Here is a 22,621-nt window from a genome sequence, read left to right on the forward strand (position 1 = left end):
CTTGTCCATAAAACAAAGTCAGCAGATTTTGTTTGTCAATGAATTGGAATGTAGTTGGATCCAGTATGGCTGATTACCACATACTTTCTGCCAGTTAGTTCTTAAAAACATAAAGTCTCTACTTTAAAATTTTGAAACTATTTTATTAGTCCCTTTTCTGTTGCTATAATAGAATACTACAAAGTGGATAAACTTAAAACAGTGGAAATTCCTTTAACTCATGGATCTGGAGACCAGGAAGTCAAAGAGCATGGTGTTGGCTTTGGCAAGGGCCTTTCTACTGGGTCACAGCATGGTGAAGGGCTAGCAAACACACTGACAACACACTGACCACACACACACACACACACACACACACACACACACACACACACTGAAATTGGACTGAACTCATCCTTTTTAAATCAGGAGCCTTCTCCCATGGTAACAGATTATTCATGAGTGCAGAGCCTTCATGACCTAATTACCTCTTTAAAGGTCCTACTCCTTAATACGATGTCAGTTAAATTTCAACGTAAACTTTGGAGGGTATGTTCAAACCATGGCATATAGTTTTATTTCCAACAACTTTTCCTAGAGACCCCCCCCTCCACAACAGGAGCCCTCTGTTTGTTGGTCAACATGCTGGAATTAGCCTCCAGCACCCTCTGCATCCCTTTGTTCCCTGTTGTGCTGGCTGTCCTGCTTACTGGATTCATTCCTTCCTGTTTCTTGACTTGCTCCCTTGTTTTGCTGGAGCATATCCTCTAGCAACTTTACAAGAAGGAATGCATGGAAGGTAAGTTTTCTTGAATTCTTGCGTGGCTAACAATACATTTATCTTACTTTTGGCTTGATTTGTATTTGGACAAGTATAAAATTTTAGACTTCAAATTATTTTTCTTCAAAAATGTGAAAGCCTTGCTTCATTACCTTTAGAAGCAAGTAGTGCTAGAAAGAAATCTAAAGCTATCTGGACCCCATTCTTTTGTGTTTCCCTTTAGAATTTTCTTTTTCAATTCAGTACACTAAAATTTTATGGCACATGACTTTGGTTGGGGTCTTTCAAAATTTATTGTACTGGGCATTCAGTCGTGTTTTTAAATCTCGGGAATTTTAGCATTTGGTTATGGGAACTTTTCTTTCATAGCTTATATAGTTACTGTCCTTCCAGTTTATACTTTGCCATGGGAATGTCTACAACTCAACTTGAGACTTATGGATTGAGTTTTAAAATTCTCTCTTTCTCCCCTGTGAGATTTCTTCCAATTGCTTATTAAAAATTTAATGATCCTATTTCTTATTTTTTAATTGTTTCCTTTAAAAGCATATTGTGAGCCAGATATGGTAGAGATTGAAGTTCAAAACCAGCCTAGGCAAAAATGTTAGCAAGAACCCCGTTTCAACAGTAAGCCAGGTAGCATGCACCTACAAATCCAGCTCTTCAGGAGGCATAAGTAGGTGGATCACGGCCCAGGCCAGTCTAGGCAAAAACACCAGATCCCATCTGAAAAATAACCAAAGTAAAAAGGCTGGGGGTATAGCTTAAGTGGCAGAGCAAGTGCCTAGTAAGTATAAGGGTCTGACTTCAAACCCCAGCACTGCCAAAAAAAAAAAAAAGATCATTTTGTTCTGGTTTTACATGGTCAATATCTTCCCTCTCCTTTTTAAAGAGAGTAATGAGTTTCTTAATTTTTAAATTTTTCTTCTGTTTCCAGTACTTTTTCAGTTTCTGCTGAGTTCCTACTTTTGGTGTGTGTTTGTGTTTCTTGATCTTGGAGTTCTTACCTCAAATGACTAGAGATCCTGAACTGATTGGAAGCTCTGTGTTTTCGAGGGTGGACCTTATAACTGCTGGGCATTCAAAGTAGTGCAAGTGGTGAGCTGGACACTTGTCTTGGGATTGCCCATATTTTACTATCTAATGTTTTCTCTGGGACCAGTTAGTTTATCCAAGAAATAAACATCCATATTTTTACCTGATTGGAAAGATGTTTGCCCAGGCAGGGGTGATGGAGCAGAGATTCCTGCATGTCTATCTCCACTATGTTCTTATTTACCTCTACCTGGCATTGCATTCGATGGCCCCAAGTCTAGAAAATCCAAGTTTATTGTCTCCAGAGCATCATCTCTAGTCTCTGACTCTGAAAGTCAATCTGCTACATTTAGTTAGAAGTCCCAAAGATCATGCTTTGAATGAATGGATAATCCTGCCTTCTGTGAGATAATTTCTGTATCTGTTTTGAAGGTTTTACTTTTTGTCTTTCAGTAGTAATGATATTATCTCCATTTTTCTGTTTACCACAGATAATGACAATGACACTCTTTTTGTCCAAAGTTTTGTCAGGCTCCGCTGAGCTTTCCCAAGGAGGAACCTTGGGGACCTTGGTCCCCATCACTGCTAGACCTGCATTGCTTATTCTCAGCAAGAATTTTGCCAAGTTAGTCTAACAAGAATAATCCCATCCTTGATATCTGTTCTGATTTGGATCTTAAATATTCCCCAATGCCCATGTTTTAAAGACTTGGTTGCTAGCCTATGGCAGTATTGGGAGTAGTGAACCCTTTAAGACTTGGGGCCTAGGGTTGGGAGTGTGGCTTAAGTGGTGGAGCACCTGCCTAGCAAGTGCAAAGCCCTAAGTTCAACCCCCAGTACTGAAAAAAAAGAGTTGGGGCTGAATGGGAGGAAGTTAGGTCATTGGGAACATGCCCTTAAAGGGGATTTTGGAACCCTGGTCCCTTTTCTCTTTTTGCTTCCTGGCCTCCATGAGGTGAGCGGCTTTCTCCGGCATGTACTCCCATCATGATGTACTGTGGCATAAGCAACAGGAACAAGTAACCACAGCTTAAAACTTCTGTAACTGTGAGCCAAAAGAAACCTTTCTTCTTTCTAAACTGATTACCTCAGGAATTTGTTACAGTGATGGGAAATGGATAACACAATAGCTAATCAAGTTCCTCATTTCCAACTTTTGAGGGGCTTGTCCTTGGCCTGCTATTAAGTCAGCTTCATAAGAATCTCCTTACCCTTGCTGTGTTCTCCTATTAACTTTCTTTCTATTCCTCCCCATCTTCTCCCTGGCCCCAGCTGTCTTTGTGGTTTTTGGAGTTGAGCCCACACTCTCTCTTTTTGCACTAGCCTCATTGCAACAGTCTTGGTTATTTACATTATCATGTAAATAAGTGTAGCACTGGCATTTGGGAAAGTGTACAATCAGTTGTACAGTGTGCAGTCAGTGTAATCAGTGGTTGCAATGGGGTGGGACAGCTGGCTGCTGCCCTTGAGCCTTTTGCTTGTCCTTTGTACTGGGACAGCTGTGTAGAACGTGACTTTCCAGAGCATGATTTTTCTGAATTGTGAGCTACCATCCCTTGCTAGGTAGTGAAAATCAGTGAGGGCTATGTGATAAGTATCCCCCAAAGGCCCACCTGTTGAATGCTTGGCCCCCTAGCCTTTGGTGAAAGTTTAGGAGGTGGGGGAGCATAGTAGGAAGAAACTGGGTGATTGGGGGTGTGCTCCTGAAGGAGGTATTGAAACCCTGTCCTCTTCTTGACTTCCTCTTTGACTCCACTTCCACGGGGTGATGGCTTCTTCTACTACATACTGCTGCCATGATTTGCTGACTCATCACAGCCCCAAGACAGCAGGCCGAGTCATCATGGAGTAAGCCTCCAAAACTGTGAGCCAAAACGAACCTTTCCTCCTTTAAAGTTGTTTACCTCAGGTATTTTGACAAGGTGATGGAAAACTGAGTAACATACCAAGTCACACCAATGTTTAAAAACTGAAATTGAATGGAGTTAGAAGGCACCATTGCCAGAAGCTGCCAGGTCCAAATGTCCCTATATTTTTTCTCCTTCCTTCCTTCTTTCCTTCTTTCCCTTCATTTCCCTCTCCTCCCCTTCCCTTTCTTCCCTCCTTGGCAGTACTGGGGTTTGAATTCAGGATCTTGTGTTTGCTAGGTAGCACTCTACAACTTGAGCCACATCTCCAGCTTTATCTATCTATGAAAACTGATAAAAGCAATAAAATGAAATTCTGAAATCTACTGGTCTCAGGAGTGGATTTGGATCTTTTGCTTTGTTTCTCTGAGAATGGCCTCACTAGTCAGGCTGATACTACTGCTTCCTGTTTTAGAGTGGATAGATGTAAACAGGTCCGTTCTCAGTCAGCAAGTGTTTACATTGATTTCTCAGTCTACTTTTCCATATCCTTGTCAGCTTCTTTTTTGATTAAGGAATTTTCTTACTTTATCTTGCTTCAGAGAGCTAGGAGACCTAAGATTTGAACTTCAGTCTGGAGTTGATGAGGCAATGCACATGTGTTACTATTATGGACTAGCAAACAGATCAAAAGCAGGGACAGAAGTGACCACCGGTTTCTGGTGGGGGTAAAACTAAGCCTTTGTGAATCTTTTATATTTTTAAATTATTAACCCTTGGAATCCTAAGGAAGGAGTGCCAGATAGTTTATTACTCCACGGTGAGTGGTAGGAAGGGAACAGTAAAGGATTAAGGGCAAGATTTAATGCTTAGAATCATAATGTAAGTGAAACTAATTCTACAGGTGGTTCTGCAGAAGAACGATAAGAATGCAGTAGAGCACTGAAGGCTGTGGCTGTTGTGTCAACTCACTTCTGGCATGCCCTGCTTTAAATTGGTCCACATCCCAGACTTTCTGCAGTTGTGTTTTGTGTAGGAAGAAAACATAACCACAAAAGGTTTGGGAGGGTGTAAACATGAGGGATGGGTCAGTCACAGTTCAGGTGCACTCTACCTGGGAAGGTGGCAAACGTGGGGAACCTTTTGGGAACAGAGAGAGGGCTCCATGATTGAATGAAGAAAGGAGGAATCACACTTAGCTTGGGTTTCTGCTGATGGTGGAACGTGGTTGGTTTGGCGACTGAGAGCATTCATCTAGTTGGGGGATTTGCTTTACTTTTGCCTTTCACTGCACTTTTGTTTAATGTTGACTAGTCATTTGGTAAAAATTTATTCAGATAAAGAATCAGATCTTAAATCAACCTGGTTTCCTCTTTGACAAAGAAACATATAAGGCCTGAAAATATAACCTAAAACATTTCACCTAAAAAATTAACCAAACAGTTGATTCACAAAGCTTCTTGTTTCCCAAGCAACCATCAAGTGCCTCTGTTCTTCCTTTCTTCAACTGATACAAATTTGGATTCTAAGGAAACCATGTGATAATTTTATATTTGAATTCTTCTGTCTTATGGTTGAAAAGTAAATGACTTTAAAAGTTTAACTTCCAGAGCAAACTTTTATCCATCAGAAGAAGGCAGCCTTTCCCTATGATCACTCACTGTGGAAATGCCAACATTATTTTTTAACTAATTATTTAATTACTTATCCAGCATTTTATTTGTTTTATAGCCAAAATCTACTGGAGGGGAAGATTCCTTTCTTTGTCCAAAGCTCTTCAGGAGAAGCATCGAAGGTCAGATTGCTCAGGGATCAGCTGGGGTGCTCTGGAGGCACTTGGTGAGGGTGATGGAAGTAGAAGTGGTAACAAACACTTTCAAATTGCCCTCAGGCATCATGCCAAACTCTCACTTGGATCCTTTCATTTAGTCCACACAATGTGAGATTGGTGTTTTGGTTGTCTCCATTGTATACATGGAGTGTGGCTAAACCATGGGATTAGGTTAGTGCTAGCATTGAATTTCAGCAGCTTGAACCAGGGCCTTGACATCTACTACCATGAGGATGGATCATAAGGTTGTGTGCCCATGGAAGCTCTCGTCTGTCACTTGTAAACTGGTATTTAGGAATGTCTAGGCTTTGTTTTGTTTGTTTGCAGTACAAGGATCAAACCTAGGGCTGTGTGCATGCTAGGTAAATACTTTCCTCTGACTCCCAACTCCAGTCCTCAGAACTTTCTTGATGCCAAAGGTATAAACAAACGAAGGTACAAAGACCTGTCCCCCCGCCGCCTTATTTTTTAAACCTTCAAATTGAACAGAAAAGTTAGAAGCAGAAACAGAAGTTTTAAAAAAAGATTTAGATGAAGCAGTAATTACTTAATAGCTCAAATTTAGGAAGGTTACCATGTTTGTACATGAGTTTTTATATTTTTAAAAATCTCTTGAATTTCTCTCCTGAAGTATAGTTTGATCATTTGCATTGTCAAAAGACAAAGTCTCAACAAATTTAGTTTAAAAATCTCAGCTGACTTTATTTCTAATCCTAGAATCTGGTAACCCTTCTTTCATAATAAATGTTCCAATAAGCTGAGCAGAGCTTGGTTTTATAGTCAGAAAAGGACTGAAGACTCCAGAAACACACTCCAAAAGATTAGTCATTTCAATGTTACTTTTCTTAGAAGGAGGGGACAGTGAGACAGACCACAGAAAAATAACTAATTGGTTAACATCAGGTTACTTCAGGGTATTTTTTGATAAGAATTAAAGCAGAGAGAAATGTATTCCCATGTGGATTGAAACTGGCGTGTTTGAGAAGTTTACTTGTGCTCTCTCTGTGCATTTCTCTGAAGGCATGAAAATAACTCACTTTCAGTTTAGTGCTGGGGAACCCTGATATGAGTGGCTCCATTTGATTTTGAACCTGGTCTTTTGGGGTCTAGTGCAGGAGCTTAGTCCGAAATAATGGCCTTCTACAATTTTTATTCACTATCACATTTATAATTCTTGCATGGCTGCATGGGAAGTCCTTTTGTCTCCTATTCTTGCTGGGTCAGAATATTTGTCTGGGTGGACCCAGAATTTCACAAGTGCCCACACATCTTCGAATGACAAAGATGGCGCTAGGAACAGAACTAACTGAAAATTATGAAAAGATAGCCAGCAACACTGGTGGCAGTTACCTCCAGCCTCACCCCTCTCTAGATTTTTTTTTTTAACTATGTCTTCAATGCTTTAATCCAAATGCATCTGTGTTTGGTGGGCAAAGGCATATTGTGATTATTCCTGTTGTGTTCAGAAGCAAAGAACAAGGAAAATGGTTGTCCTTGCAAGGACATTTCAAGGTGAGTTGGAAGGAAATCCGTTTGTAAAACTGTGCTTGTGTCTTGGATCTTAAACTTCACTACAATGAAGGGGACAATTTGATTTAAACCAACTAGGATATCAGTATCCCTTTGTTGTATGCCAGATGTCACATACAACAGGCGATGGCACAGGGATTTGTTTGTTTGTTTGCTTAATAATGAAAAGGAAGAATAAAATAAGAGTAAGACTTTCAAATAGAGTTTTCATTCCTAACACAAGGGGCCCTTTCCAGACCTAAACCCTAAAAGAGAGAAGGATGCCATTTCTGTTCATTATTAGAAATAACATTGTTAGTTATATCTGCTAGAAAAAAGATAACATGATTTTAACATGTATCAGAAACATACACCAGCCCCCCCCCGCCCCTATGCCCAATCTGGATTTTATTTTTAAAATCAGAATTGGCTTCCAGTGTCTAAAGTGCTCTATTGCTGATACTGATAGTGAGATTATGTAATTGGCATTAATTTCTTCCATGAAGAGTTTCTAGCCAGCTCCCTTTTGAATAGTTAGGATGTTTTGTTTAGCTGGGTTTTTCTGAGTCACTGTAGAGTTCATCTCTGGGAACTGTGTGTTCACTTCTGCAGGAGGGAAATGGAAGATTGGTGAGAAATTAGTGTAGGACAGTACACAAGACAAGGAACAAAAGATTGGTGGGGGGCAGGAGGCAAGAAGGCAGAGGTAGAGTAAATTGTTCCTTTTATCTATTAAAAAAAAAAAATCTGAAGAATTTGTCCACTCAGCATTTATCCAGCGTCTGCTGTGTGGGGCTGTGATTCCAAATTCCCAGCTCACTAGGAATTGAAGCAGTTTTCTTGATGAGTTGACTCCTTTCTCTTAAAGTACTTTTTCTTTTTTTTTAAGCTCAAGGTTTATGAAGCTATTTCCCCCGAAATAATCACAGTCTTCTCTAGGGAATCATGGCTTGAAGAGAGCAGCCTGCTTTCAGACCTTCACCATGACCTGGTGACTCAGCACTGGCTGATGTCCCGGGAGTCCCTTCCTACCCTGGGGAATCATCTATGCCTGGGGAGTCCCTCCCTGGGAAACACCTTCTCTGATTCCTCAAGTCAGAGAAGTGACCTGTGCTGCCCTTCTCCAGCTTCCTGCCCTGCTCCCCCCATGTCTCTTAATGTGACTCTGACTGATACCAATCCCCCTTCACGTCCCCCCAAGTCTCAGCTCTGCAAGGGCCTGGGCTTGCTCCTTATATGGATTGAAGTAAATTTTAATTTCTAACTTAGGGTCAGGGTTCTTGCTGTAGGTTGAATCAGAATGGTCCAGAATCAGAACAGTTTTCAACATTAGTTGTCTTAAAAGAGACCTGTGTTTTGAGATAACCAGCAGTGATTTAAATACATGAGCCCATGAGAACTAGTCTTTGATGCAGGCATTCCCTGAAACACTTTCTAGAGCTAGACTTAATTGCCTAAAATCTGAAAGGGAACAGTTTTCCTAAGACAATGCATAGGTTGAAATGGTCACTGTGTCTTTCAAAGAAACTTGTTTTCCAACAGTGGGGCAAACACTCTTTTGGAAGAAGTACCGATTTGGAATTGGAGTTCTGGCTTAGTGCCTGTGTTGGGTGTGTTCTGTAAACTGTCCCTGTGTGGATAGGGCCAGAGTGCCAAGCTGCTAGCTGCCACTGCTCTTCCTTGTCATGTGGAACTCCACTGTGATTTTGAACATGGATGCACATTCCTCCTGATTCATTAGGTCTTTCTTGCCCAAGGTCAAGGATGAAGGTAAGAACAAGATTTAGATATTCAAAGTCACTGAAATGTGATGCATTCACTTTTACTAAGGTGCCAGTCGTGAGCAAGATTCTCTTTGTTCATTGCTTCAGGACTGTTTCCTTAAAGCATCCAGGACTCTGGATTCAGGAGAATGTAAACAGGGAGGGCCTTTGCAGAGCTCTTGGAATTGTTTTCCATATTTCTAGCTTTCTATTCCTATTTCTATTGTGTTTCTGCCTTCAATCCTTTCTCTTTCTTCCCAGTCATCCTTTAGGCATTTTACACTTGGGCTGTTCATTCTACCAGCAAGGATCATCAATGAATGCCAGACTGAAACTGGGGATTTGTGTAGGACCCAGAGCCTCCACTCAATCCTGCTGACTTAGGAGTTTAGTCAGAGGGAGGGTTGGAGTTCTGGGTTCTTGTCTCATGAAACTGAAGAATGAATTTCACAGACAACGAGAGCAGTAAAGCGGGAGAGTTTATGGGGACAGAAAAGTGTAAAGCAGGAGAGTGGAGCCCCCAGAATTGGTGGGAGGGTCCCGAGTGTGTGCCAGAGAAGTGAGGAGAGCTGAGGTTTTTATCCATTTTCGTCAGGGTGTTGCTCAGCCTCTGCGGTAATTAGGTGTGTAGAAAGCAGCATTCTGGCTGGCTGTGCCTGCAAGTACTGTTGGTCAGTCCTAACCTTCACATGTCCTCACGCTGGTCCATCCTGCTTTTTCTCCTTACCACACTTTACAGTCACAGGGAGTTCATAATGGAGGTTTCCAGGGGCCCTTCTGTCTCAAGACCATGGATGGAAGCCTGTTGGGAGACAGGGCATGACTCTCCAGAGTTACTTATTAGTTGCATGGAGTACAGGAGCCTTTGTCATGGAGAGATGTGGCTTTCACCACATGACTGAAGTGATGGAACTTGGTCCGAGCACTAATAAGCAGTGAGACAGTACAACTTCCCATGTGATGCAGCAGCACAGGCTTCGCCTTTCAAAGGTTCATGCCAAAAATGTTTCACATGAATCTAATCAAGCCTCCAGACCTCACCTTCGATTTACAGGATATACGGGGGATAAGCTAGTGACAAGTTACACAGTTGTATGAGGAAGCAATCAGACAAATCAAAACATGGGAATTAAAAAAAACTGTCCTGCACTCTTGAAAAAATCAACAGCATGAATAAAAACAGGGCTGTTTTTTTATTATTGTTGATGAAAGGATTAGGGTCTAAAGAGACATACCAATTAAATCTGGTATATTCACCTTACCAGATCTGGGCTCAAAACACAATGAAGGAGATGGTGAATAATAGTCTAAAAGAATCTATAAAAGACAGTTGGGGGCAATTGGGGATGTCACCAGAGGCCAATTTTTATTATAACATTTTAGGATAATAATTATGATGGATGCATTAATTAGTACCTTAAAGCTCACCTTTTCTCTTAAGCATATATTTAAGACTCCTATTTTAGTGTTAAAAATGATGTAATATACATCTTACTAATAGAATAAGCCCCCCCTTCAATTTCGCCTTTAGAGTAAGTGAATTTTAAATAAATTATAATTTGTTATTACAGATGTACTTTATGAGTGACCAATGTTCACTCCTTAATTAAATTGTACTGCTTTTAACTTAAGGAAACATATACTTAGAGAACTTATGTACTTTTAACATTTAAAGACAGTAACAGTAGCACAGCTACAAGGATGTTATATATATATATATATGTTAATTTAAATTTTTACCTTTAGAGTAGGATTTAACAAAGCTTTTAGACTTCTTACAAACTTAGGCAGACATTGTCAGTGCCTCTAACTAGACTTGTTTTCTCTGGGCTCTGGTGGCTCATGCCTGTAATCCTAGCTACTCAGGAGGTAGAGATCAGCAGAACCGAAGCCAATCCAGCAAATCATTTGTGAGACCCTATCTCAAAAACACCCATCACAAAAAAGGGCTGGCAGAGTGGCTCACAGTGAAAGCCCTGAGTTCAAGTCCTAGTACCACAAAAAAGAGACTTGTTTCCTATTGGAAAAGTGCTGGTCACTTTGTATTAAACATACATAACTTTAACCCTGTAGACTTTTGTATAGCATTTAAAAGAAGTTTAGACATATACCCACACACTTAGGGTATTAAATGTATTAAAATCACTGAAAAGACAGATACTTAAATTAGCTGATTTAGTTAGGACTCAGTTTCCTATAGAGTCAAATGCCTGATGAATTCCACAAGCAATTAATTATCTTCATAAAACATAAAATCTCTCCTATAAGCCAGATTTTTTAGCAAATATTACTAAGAGCAGAATATTTGAAAGATAAAATTAGATGCAAGCTTTATGTTACTTTACTAAATTTTGATTTTAGGAAATCATTTAGATAACCTTTTAAAATTATAGCCATATTAATTACATCATATATCTTGATAACTTTTGAACATTGAGGTTTTGTTGCTTTTTATTTTGGAACAAGACTTTAGGACAAATCTTATCCTATAAAATCTTTTATTTAAAAGTCATTTCCTTCCACCTTTAACCTTTTTTTTTCAAAAACATACCCAATACTTTTATATATTTCCTTTCTTGCTGAAATCTTAATTTGTATTAAAGGTTTAAGAATTTAAATAAAAATGTTCCCAATAAAGTACTTTTAATCTTATAATTTAATAAAGACCTGTTAAAAGCACTCATTTCTTTAAATGACAATTTATAAAAACACATTTACTAGTCGAACCAAATATTGAGTAGGATCTGAATTATAATTTCAGTAGAATTAAACACATTAAGATCACTTGTCCACATATATTTAAGCAGTTTTATTTATTTATTTATTTATTTTGGTGGTACTGGGGTTTGAATGCAGAGCCTCAGGCTTGCTAGGCAAGTGCTTTACTACTGGAGCCACTCCACCAGCCCCCTTTAAGCAGTTTTAAATCGCTTTTTTAAAAAAATAATTTTAATTTAATCCCAAATACTTAAAAGTTACCTCTTGAATACCTGTATTTGTTAACCTTGAAAATTACAGTGACCTTAACAGCAGTTTAAGAACTATTTAAGATGTTTACACACACACACACACACACACACACACACACACACACATGAACAAGTTTTATAAATTAGGTATGCTAAAAAATGTCAATTTAAGCCTGCATAAGATGAGCTGGAATTCCAGGAGTAAATTAAGTTGTGTCCAATGCTGTTTTAGAATTCACTTTGATAGAGGCTTATCTTGGTGACTGAAGCAAAAGAAAATCTTTTACAAGGATGTTCTTGCTGCCTTTAGAATCTTAGCCTCCTTTAAGTCAATCATAAACATAAGATAGACATACACAAACAGATACATAAAAACACGAAGAACCTTTTAAACCGTTAAGTTAGACTTTTCTTTATGGTAGCAACAAGACAGTTTCAGGGCAGCAATAAGATAAGTTCAGAGCTGTTAATTTTTAGGCAAATCACAACAGATCTCTTTAAACCTTCTGTTTTAATATGTACAATCCCTTCCCTGCTAAAGACCAAAATAGAATCTAAATTTCCCTGTTATACAAAAAGCAGAAACTCAAAAATCAGCTTAAAAGTAACACAAATGGCTCAAAATATCAAAGCTGAAATTGGAGTCTTTTAAGGCCCAATTTTGAGGCATCTTAATGTTAGGTTTGGCTATATATTATTTTTCTTAATCCCTCCTTCTTTCAAATTTTACATGGTTTAGTAGTACCCTTAGTGCAGTAAGCAGCACTCCTAAAATCCTGGGGGAGAATTGCCAGGAATGTGTTTTCTCCTATGCTGCCTCAATTTCTGCCTGGAGAAGAAAGACAAAAGGAAGAGAAGGAAGAAATGGAGTCGTGCATAGCTACATCATTTGCCAGGGGATTGGGGAAGTTTCCTTCCCCTCAATCCAATGGACCCTGTTCCTTTATTCAGAACAATTAATCTATACCCTAAAGGACGATGTCTCTTTACACCTTAATGAGCATGATTAATACACCTGCAATGATTTTTTTTATGGAGGCATCACATTCTAATCATTGCATGTCCCAGTACTTATTACTGGATCCTGGACTTTCTCTTCCACTAGGGAGTTCCTTTACTAGGCATATTGAGAAACTCAACTAAGACCAAGGAGCTGGATCTTAACTTATAATGGTCTCTTTTAATATTAAAAGACTTCATATTTACCCCTAGAGAGTGCTTTTAAATAATCTCTAATAGTTGACCTTGGGCTAAGCGACTTTCTTTTTATTTATTTATTTATTTGTTTATTTATTTATTATTCATATGTGCATACACTGCTTGGGTCATTTCTTCCCCCACCCCGCCCCAACCCCCTCCCTTACCACCTACCCCGCCCCCTCCCTCTCCCCCCCACCCCCTCAATACCCTGCAGAAACTATTTTGTCCTTCTCTCTAATTTTGTTGTAGAGAGAGTATAACCAATAATAGGAAGGAACAAGGGTTTTTGCTAGTTGAGATAAGGGTAGCTATACAGGGAGTTGACTCACATTAATTTCCTGTGTGTGTGTGTTACCTTCTAGGTTAATTCTTTTTGATCTAACCTTTTCTCTAGTTCCTGGTCCCCTTCTCCTATTGGCCTCAGTTGCTTTTAAGGTATCTGCTTTAGTTTCTCTGTGTTGAGGGTAACAAATGATAGCTAATTTTTTAGGTGTCTTACCTATCCTCCTATCTCTCTTGTGGGCTCTCACTTTTATCATGAGCTCAAAGTCCAATCCCCTTATTGTGTTTGTCCTTGATCTAATGTCCACATATGAGGGAGAACATACGATTTTTGGTCTTTTGGGCTAGGCTAACCTCACTCAGAATGATGTTCTCCAACTCCATCCATTTACCAGTGAATGATAATATTTCATTCTTCTTCATGGCTGCATAAAATTCCATTGTGTATAAATACCACATTTTCTTGATCCATTTGTCAGTAGTGGGGCACCTTGGCTGTTTCCATAACTTGGCTATTGTGAATAGTGCTGCAATAAACATGGGTGCGCAGGTGCTTCTGGAGTAACCTGTGTCACAGTCTTTTGGGTATATCCCCAAGAGTGGTATTGCTGGATCAAATGGTAGATCAATGTTTGGCTTTTTAAGAAGCCTCCACATTTTTTTCCAGAGTGGTTGTATAGATTACATTCCCACCAACAGTGCAAGAGGGTTCCTTTTTCCCCGCATCCTCGCCAACACCTGTTGTTGGTGGTGTTGCTGATGATGGCTATTTAACAGGGGTGAGGTAGAATCCCAGTGTGGTTTTAACTTGCATATCCTTTATTGCCAGAGATGGTGAGCATTTTTTCTTGTGTTTTTTGGCCATTTGAATTTCTTCTTTTGAGAAAGTTCTATTTAGTTCACTTGCCCATTTCTTTATTGGTTCATTAGTTTTGGGAGAATTTAGTTTTTTAAGTTCCCTGTATATTCTGGTTATCAGTCCTTTGTCTGATGTGTAGCTGGCAAATATTTTCTCCCACTCTGTGGGTGTTCTCTTCAGTTTAGAGACCATTTCTTTTGTTGAGCAGAAGCTTTTTAGTTTTATGAAGTCCCATTTATCTATGCTATCTCTTAGTTGCTGTGCTGCTGGGGTTCCATTGAGAAAGTTCTTACCTATACCTACTAATTCCAGAGTATTTCCTACTCTTTCCTGCATCAACTTTAGAGTTTGTGGTCTGATAGTAAGATCCTTGATCCATTTTGAGTTAATCTTGGTATAGGGTGATATACATGGATCTAGTTTCAGTTTTTTGCAGACTGCTAACCAGTTTTCCCAGCAGTTTTTGTTGAAGAGGTTGTCTTTTCTCCATCATATATTTTTAGTGCCTTTGTCAAAGACAAGTTGGTTATAGTTGTCTGGCTTCATATCTGGGTCCTCTATTCTGTTCCACTGGTCTTCATGTCTGTTTTTGTGCCAGTACCATGCTGTTTTTATTGTTATTGCTTTGTAATATAGTTTGAAGTCAGGTATTGTGATACCTCCAGCATTGTCCTTTTGACTGAGTATTGCCTTGGCTATTCGTGGCCTCTTGTGTTTCCATATAAATTTAACGGTAGATTTTTCAATCTCTTTAATGAATGTCATTGGAATTTTGATGGGAATTGCATTAAACATGTAGATTACTATTGGGAGTATAGACATTTTTACTATTTGATTCTACCAATCCATGAGCATGGGAGATCTGCCCACTTTCTATAGTCTTCCTTAATCTCTTTCTTCAGAAGTGTATGGTTTTCCTTGTAGAGGTCATTCACATCTTTTGTTAGGTTTACACCTAGGTATTTGATTTTTTTTGAGGTTATTGTAAATGGAATTGTTTTCATATATTCTTTCTCAGTTTGCTCATTGTTAGTGTATAGAAATGCTAATGATTTTTCTATGTTGATTTTATATCCTGCTACCTTGCTGTAGCTATTGATGATGTCTAGAAGCTTCTGAGTAGAGTTTTTTGGGTCTTTAAGGTATTCGATCATGGTGTCTGCAAATAGGGATATTTTGACAGTTTCTTTACCTATTTGTATTCCTTTTATTCCTTCTTCTTGCCTAATTGCTCTGGCTAGGAATTCCAGTACTATGTTGAATAGGAGTGGAGATAGTGGGCATCCTTGTCTGGTTCCTGATTTTAGAGGGAATGGTTTCAGTTTTTCTCCGTTAAGTATAATGCTGGTTGTAGGTTTGTTATATATAGCTTTTATAATGTTGAGGTACTTTCCTTCTATTCCTAGTTTTCTTAGATCTTTCATAATGAAATGGTGTTGGATCTTGTCAAAGGCTTTTTCTGCATCTATTGAGATGATCAAGTGGTTTTTGTCTTTGCTTCTGTTAATGTGGTTTATTACGTTTATTGATTTTTGTATGTTGAAAATCAATCAGTCGCATTAGTGACTTTCTTATTAGCCAAACTTTTAAAGTAAATTTAGAGAGCCTAGTTTTGGGTGGAGAGCTGGCATCCTATATCCTCCTCTGGAAAAAGGATAGAGGATGGATGAGTCCACCCTCTTAATTTACACCAAAAATTAGTTTTTCAAATCAGAATTTGTATGTCAGGCAAAGAAAAATGGATTACATCATTGAAACTGATGTTAACTGGCTATCTCAGTAAGCATGGAAAGAAAAGGTAGAATGAATTAGTCCCTCAAGAGTTAATTTCAGGGAAGAGGTCCCTTAAAATCATAAAAACTCAAATGTCTCTTCAATCCATAGCAGAACCCAAGAAGGGGACTATCTTGTTATCTTTTAGCCAATGTAATAACCTGAAATACTAAGGTCCCAATTTTAAATACATGGGCATTTGTAGGAGATAAAGAAAGCTTAAGCAGAAAATTGAAATTCCCTTTCTGGTTCCTCCCGCCTAGTGGCTGTGTGGTGTCTTGGCCGGGAAAGTGAACAGGCTAGCCATGGTTACTGCCTACAGCAACCTGGGCATGGCCTGTTTGTTCCTTCTCCTGGTCTGTGATGGGGAAAGTGTCCTATCTTGAAAGCAAGACTTACAGGAGTTAACTGTTAGTAGAGAGTTTAGATAGATTTAGAGACTTAGAATTAGGTAAAAAAACCGAGAAGAGAAGCAGCTCCAAACCTCAGCCACATGCCATTAGATTACCAATTGATTTTATGTTTTTAACCCCGGGACCCTGTGAGTCACTTGGGAGGTTGAGAAAACTAACAAAGGGACTTGAGCAGGACTGCTCTCTCCCTTCCCCTTGCTCCTCCTCCATCTTTGCTTCTGTTGTCCTCACCCGGGTGGCCAGTCCTAGAGAGGAGACAGAAGCAGGCTATGGAGTAGGAAAGGTGCTAGAAACTTCCACAAAAGGTAAGACAGAAAAGTTCTAAAGCTAAACCCTTTTCATACTTTATGAGATTCAGCTCCTGGCTGGCTCACCAATTTATGTCACCAGAGGATGGATGAGGGTGCTCCCACAGCTTCCCAGTTTCCATGCAAAATCACAAGTCCTTGAGATCCACAAACATTGAAAAAGCATTTCATGGTGTCTCGCAACAAGGAGTCTCACAAGGTGGAAGTTTTAGCAAGGATTTGTTTTAGTATAACAGGATAAAGTATAGACAAGGAGAGGGGAAAGAAAAAGAGAAGAGAAACATTTCCTGTTCCCCATGTAGGAAATGGGAGCAAAGACTCAAAATGGTGGTCTGCATCTCCTAATCTTGTACTGGAGGCCTGGAGGAATACAACTGGTCAAAGAAATGGGTCTGGGTGGCTTAGATGGCTGTTAAAACAGGGAGGGATCATCCTCCCAAATCATACCCCAAATCACACCCACATCCACCCAAATCACAGAGACAGTAGATGTGCTTTAGACCTTCCCTTTCATTACTCTCTACCCATCCAAGGATCCTTACAGCTTGTTAACATCTGAAAGAGGAAAGCAGAAGCAGGTAGCTCCTCTTTGGCTCCCTGTTCCTGTAACTTAGCATATAAAAGAAGATGGGAGGGGGCTAGCTGCTCTGGTTCTGTAGTCTTTACTTCCTTGCTCCAGTGTCTGAGTCTGGCCCTTTAAATATTGATTAAAATAGTATAATTTCCCTGTCTCCTCATCTACCTCTCCTGCCTCAGGGAGACTGGAATATGGACTGAATATAAGATGATAGTATTATTATTACCATTATCATTATCATTATTACTATTTTCTCATGCTGGGGATTGAACCCACTATTTTGAGCAGTCTAAGCACACAGTTACCACTGAGCTACACTCCCAGCCTGGGAATTATGGTTAATTTTCTTAGATGCATTGAGTGCATTGTGGCTATCTAGAAGAATGTCTTTTTCTGATGATCTGTGCACAAAACCATTTAGGGAACCAAAGAAAGACATGTGAAAGCCACATTCGTATGTGCAGGGTGGTAAGGCTGGGACAGAAGAGGTTTTTTCAATCAGTGAAGCGCATTAACTGTCTCTAGAACCCTCCAGAGGAAAAGGAGAGGAGGGATTCTCCACAATCTGCTTTCTGCTCCGTGAGTTATGTGATCTTCTTCCTGTCTGGTGTGTTCTGGCACTTTCCATTCTCTTCTCATTCAGAACAGCCTTTCTGAAGAGCCTTCTGGCTTAATTTCCTCAGTTCTTTTTTCTTGCTGGGTTAGCTTGGTCCCTGTTAACTTTTAACTTCATATTCATCTAGAACGCTTTATTTTTGGCTCACCCCAAACCATTTTCTTCACATGACCTTGGAAGCCATAATCCTACACCCATGGTTCTTTCTTCTTGATCACCTCTTCTTACCATTCTGAGGGTACATTTAGAGGTATTTGCATTTTGATCAAACCTACCGGAAGTGATTTTCTAATAAGAGAAGAGGCATTTATGTAGGTCATGAACAGTTGTAGGTGTGTCTGTGTTTGGTAGTGATGGTGACAGTGATTTGAGAAGTCCATTCTGCACCTTGTGTACCAATTTGGGTGAAAGGGCCCTTATATCTAAGGTAAATGTTGAGGGACTGGGTCTCTGAATAGTGTTATTGATTATTAAGCATTGACTCCATTTTGCTGTTAGAGTCCATTCAAGTTCTAATCCATGCTCACCGCCCTGGATGCCCAGCAGAAGGAGTGTGATTTGGGTTTAAGACTAAATAGGTCTGGACTCCAAGATAAGGTAATGACCCATTAGCCCACTGTGTGTTTTTTAGGATTGCTGAATTTTCATTCAGTTCCAAGAATGAAGTAACAAATACAAAACCACTAACTCTAAATGTAAAAAACACAACCTCACCAATATACCTGATTGTCCATACACACCCATGGAGCAGACCTTCTGCCAGTCGGGCAAACACTGAGGAATCTTGTGAAACAGGTTAGGGGGCCCGTGAAAGAGCAAGGCAAGTTTCCCCTGGGGTCAAAGTGTTATGCTGCGAGCTTTTGATGTCTGGTGCATTTCTTTTTGCTCTTCTTCATTGTGGAAGTGTGGTGCCCACTTCTGCCATTATTCCAACAGCCTTGTCATAGTCAAAGTTATAGCTTCTAACTCGCTTTATTCTTGGGGGCTAGAAATACATTCCTTGTGCATATCAGGCAAGCATTCTACCACTGAGCTACATTCCAGCCCTGGATATAGATTTATTAGAAGTTCAGACAATCCAAAATGTTTTCATCTATGAAGGGTAAGCTCTGACCGTCTAACTGTCCTGGTGTGTTGCTCTCCAGTGCTGTGATTGGGAGTAGCCTAGTTGTGTTAACCAGGTTGATTTACTGGGAAAAGAGAATGCTCAAGTTTAAGGCTTCAAGCCTAGAAATAAATGAATCCTTTAATTTTCACTGAGAACCTGCTGTATTGCAGACTCCACATCTCCACATAAATTACCTTTTTTTTTTTTCTAAGAAGAACTCAGTTCAGTGAAAAATAATTCTTTTCAAAGAGAAACACAGACTAATTGTGGCAGGAGGAATTTAGGAAAAGGAAGCGTTTTCACTGTGTTTCACCTTCTAGAATGTGCTCCTGAACATTGTAAGGACTGGTTCGGCAAAGTTCTTCCTCGGAACAGGAGCCACAGTTACCCAATCACCAAGGATGAGAAAAATGCTTTGTGTGCACTAGACCTGTTTCGCAGAATTTTAAAACTAGAATGTTTCAAACACTTACAGGGAGAATGCTGGGCAATGACAAATTCTTTGAATAAGCAAACAGCAAGAGGAGTTGGCATCTATGACTTTGACTCTAATGTCACCAATCAAATAAAAAGGAATTTAAGCCGGGCTCCAGTGGCTCACACCTGTAATCCTAGCAACCCAGGATTGAGAGATCAAGAGGATCATGGTTCAAAGCCAGCCCAGGTAAATAGTTCATGAGACTAAAATCCATCACAGAAAAGGAGTGGTGGAGTGACTGAAGGGGTAGGTCCTGAGTTCAAATCCCAGTAACACACGCACACACACACACACACACACACACACATACACATATACACAAAGGAATTTAAATAGAGAGGAAGAGCCCCTGAGAGACCAGGTAACTAGGTCAAGGTCATGTAGTTTTTAATCACCAAGCAAAGAGTGAAAATAAACCATTAGTATGTAAGGAAGAAGATTTGCTCTGGAAACATAGAGAGAAAAGATCCACTTGCTTCCCTATAGAGATGGCTAGTGGAGGAAAGTACCCGAACCTTATCTAAGTATTTCACTGGAGACATATGAATGCTTTCATTCATCAGCAAAGACTTAATGGAATGCTTCCTAGGTGCTGGGCACCATCTTTGTTGTTTCTGCTACTTCTCCAGCAAAACAGAAAGAGCTGGGCTCTCATGGTGGGGGAAGGAGCTGGGCCAGCCAATAAACAATGGTTGTAGTGAATATTTCGGTACTTTATACAGTAAGATAGGAAATGTCAGGTGCTGTGCGGTGGGGGTGGGGGGACAGAGCAGGCACAGTGGATATTATGGTGCTAGGCCTCAGGGATAAGGTACCCCATCCCCCAGCTGCTGAGATTATTGGCTGCTGATGGCTCAGAGCTGTGTCCCTCACAGGAACTGCTCTCAGCCTCTGGGAATTGCCTTGCCCAGGGTAATGCCCTTCCAGGATGTAGCTCAGCCCTGTTCCTCAATCTGGGCTCTCTGAGGGCCATCCCAGCTCTAGAGTTCCCTGCAGGGCTGACTGAGGCCTTGGTGGCAGTCAGCTATGTGGGTTGCAGGCTTCTCTTTCTGCCTTACAGGTGCAAGTCCCCAGGAGCCTCCTGCAGGCCAATCTCATCTCAGAGTCCTTTCCAGGGAACACAACCTCAGGTAGCAGAGTAGGAAACTCAGAAGCCAGAGAGTGGTGGCTGCCTATCAGAGAACATGACCATCGTCAGCCTCACTGAGAAGGTGCTCTTTGGCAAAGCTTGAAGTCAGGAGAGCGTTCTTCAATTAATTAACACATAATTTAAATATTTCTACTGGTTTTACTTTGGATTGCTAAAGGTAAAAAGTCAAGGTAAATGTCTCATTTACAAGGAAAACACATTAATGGGCTTTTTTATTTAATGGGGACATTGAAACCTCTCTAGGTAAACGGCTCTGCACAATAAAATAAGAATTCTGTGTTACCTCCTGGCAACCCTACAGATGAGGGCTTAGGGCCTCCAGGGAGAGAAGGTGTCGGACAGCAGTGCCCTGAGACAGGTGATATTCCCAGCCACTTTGTGAGAGGCCTGCACCTAGCACCAGAAAATGGCAGTAATTTCTAGAAGCAAGAGGTCTTATATTCAGTCTTGGGTTCTTCCTGTACCCTCATGAATTGGCTGCCACACACAATGACATATGTTCTCAGGGAACGTGATGGGAGAGAGGGGCTGTGATTACATGTGGTGACTGTGGAGAGAGATAAACACCTGATGCTCCCAAGCACCAGGCCAGAGCTGGGTGTTGCAGAAAGAGGCAAGGCAAGCCTGGTGACCTGCAGAGCCTCCCTTCTTCCTTAATATTGGGAGGTGTTGGTCTTTGTATAGCCATCAGAGATCGTGGCTTGAGCACACTCACTTAATGATTAAAGAGTGAGGGGCCTGGCATGGTGGCTCAAGCCTGTGATTGGGAAGCAGAGACTGGGAGGATCTCAGTTCGAGGCCAACTGGACAAAAATTTCATGAAACCCCATCTTAACCAATGACTGGGTGTGGTGGTACACACCTGTCATCTCAGCTATATGGGAAGCACAAATAGGAGGCTTGTGATTCAGGCTGGCACTGGCATAAAGCAAGACCTTATCTCAAAAATAAGCAATGCAAAAAAGAGGCTGGGGAAGTGGCTCAAGTGGTAGAGCACCTGCCTAGTAAGCAAGAGGCCCTGAGTTCAAAAAAAAAAAAAGGAACATCAAAAAAGCCTGTAAAATCTGAGGACATTTGGGCTAAAAAGCAGCATGCATATCTAGAAACATTACCTATATAGAGGTATGATACACGTCTAGTAATAGCAGAGATTAAAATAAATTTAATTAAGTAATGACAATGACTATAAGCAAAACTTTTAAGTGTGATTTTATTGAGAGATACGGTTGAGCCCTTTCAACCTTTCATTTCAAAGTTCAAACTCATTCTGATGAAAGCTCTTTATTCATGAAAACTTCACGCATGTGAGTCGGATTTTACTGTCCTCATCTCAGACAAAACTCCTTTCATTCCACCTGCCAGTTGGGCAATGTTCTCCTGGGGGTAGAGGGTGACGGGGAGGAAGCTCCTTCCCCAGTCCTGCCAAGGACATCAGCACAGGCCCTGGGGTGGAGGTCTGGTCTGCTGCCCGCCCTGAGAGGAGAAAAGAGGAGTTGGAGGAAGGGAACATTGAGTTTAAGGAATAAAATGAACCGAACCTCTTCTGGTTCTACCCCGGCCCTGGTTTTCTTGGCAGGAATTCTGTGTCTCTTATTCTCTTACTTTCAGTCTTTAAATGTAAACTTTAAAATGAAATAGGAATATATTCAGCATATAGAAAGGGTTTGCAGGGTGCCTGCCTCTATCACCACCACCCGTGTTGGGGATGTTTACATTTCCCCAAACTAAAACTCTACCCATAGAACACCAACTCCCCATTCCTCTCCCCCAGCCTCTGACAACTGCCATTCTACTCTTTGTGTCTCTGAACTGTACTGCTCTATGCACTTCTTATAAGTTGAAACATATGGCATTTGTTCTTTTGTGACTGGATTATTTTTTGTAGCATATTTTCAAGGTTCATTTATGCTGTAGAATGTTAGATTTTCTTTCTTTTTTAAGACTGAATAATATTCCACTGTGTGTATATATAACATTTTGTTTATTTGTCCATCTTCTTATGAACATTTGGGTTGCCCCACCTTCTGGCTATTGTGCCTGGTGAAGCTGTGAACATGAATGTTTGAACCCCTAGTGCAGCTCTGAACACTGGTATGCAAATCCCTGGCTCAGTGTTGCTTTTACTTTCCTGAGCTAATGTAAG

The 22,621-nt window shown here is 40.3% G+C and overlaps 1 long non-coding RNA gene across 2 annotated transcripts in view; it reads left to right on the forward strand.

The window, feature by feature from the left end:
* The first annotated feature begins 700 nt into the window (after positions 1-700).
* The window catches only part of LOC141425484 (uncharacterized), a 37,689-nt gene continuing 15,768 nt past the window's right edge, over positions 701-22,621 (forward strand). The window contains exons 1-3 of one of the 2 annotated variants that reach the window (XR_012450492.1): positions 716-778; positions 19,326-19,514; positions 20,389-20,648. This is a non-coding gene — a long non-coding RNA (uncharacterized lncRNA). Of the gene's footprint in view, positions 779-19,325; positions 19,515-20,388; positions 20,649-22,621 lie in introns of both variants that reach the window. The other variant, XR_012450493.1, reaches the window with a different exon arrangement.

This window comes from Castor canadensis, chromosome 8 (assembly GCF_047511655.1).
Source record: "Castor canadensis chromosome 8, mCasCan1.hap1v2, whole genome shotgun sequence".
NCBI lineage: Eukaryota > Metazoa > Chordata > Mammalia > Rodentia > Castoridae > Castor > Castor canadensis.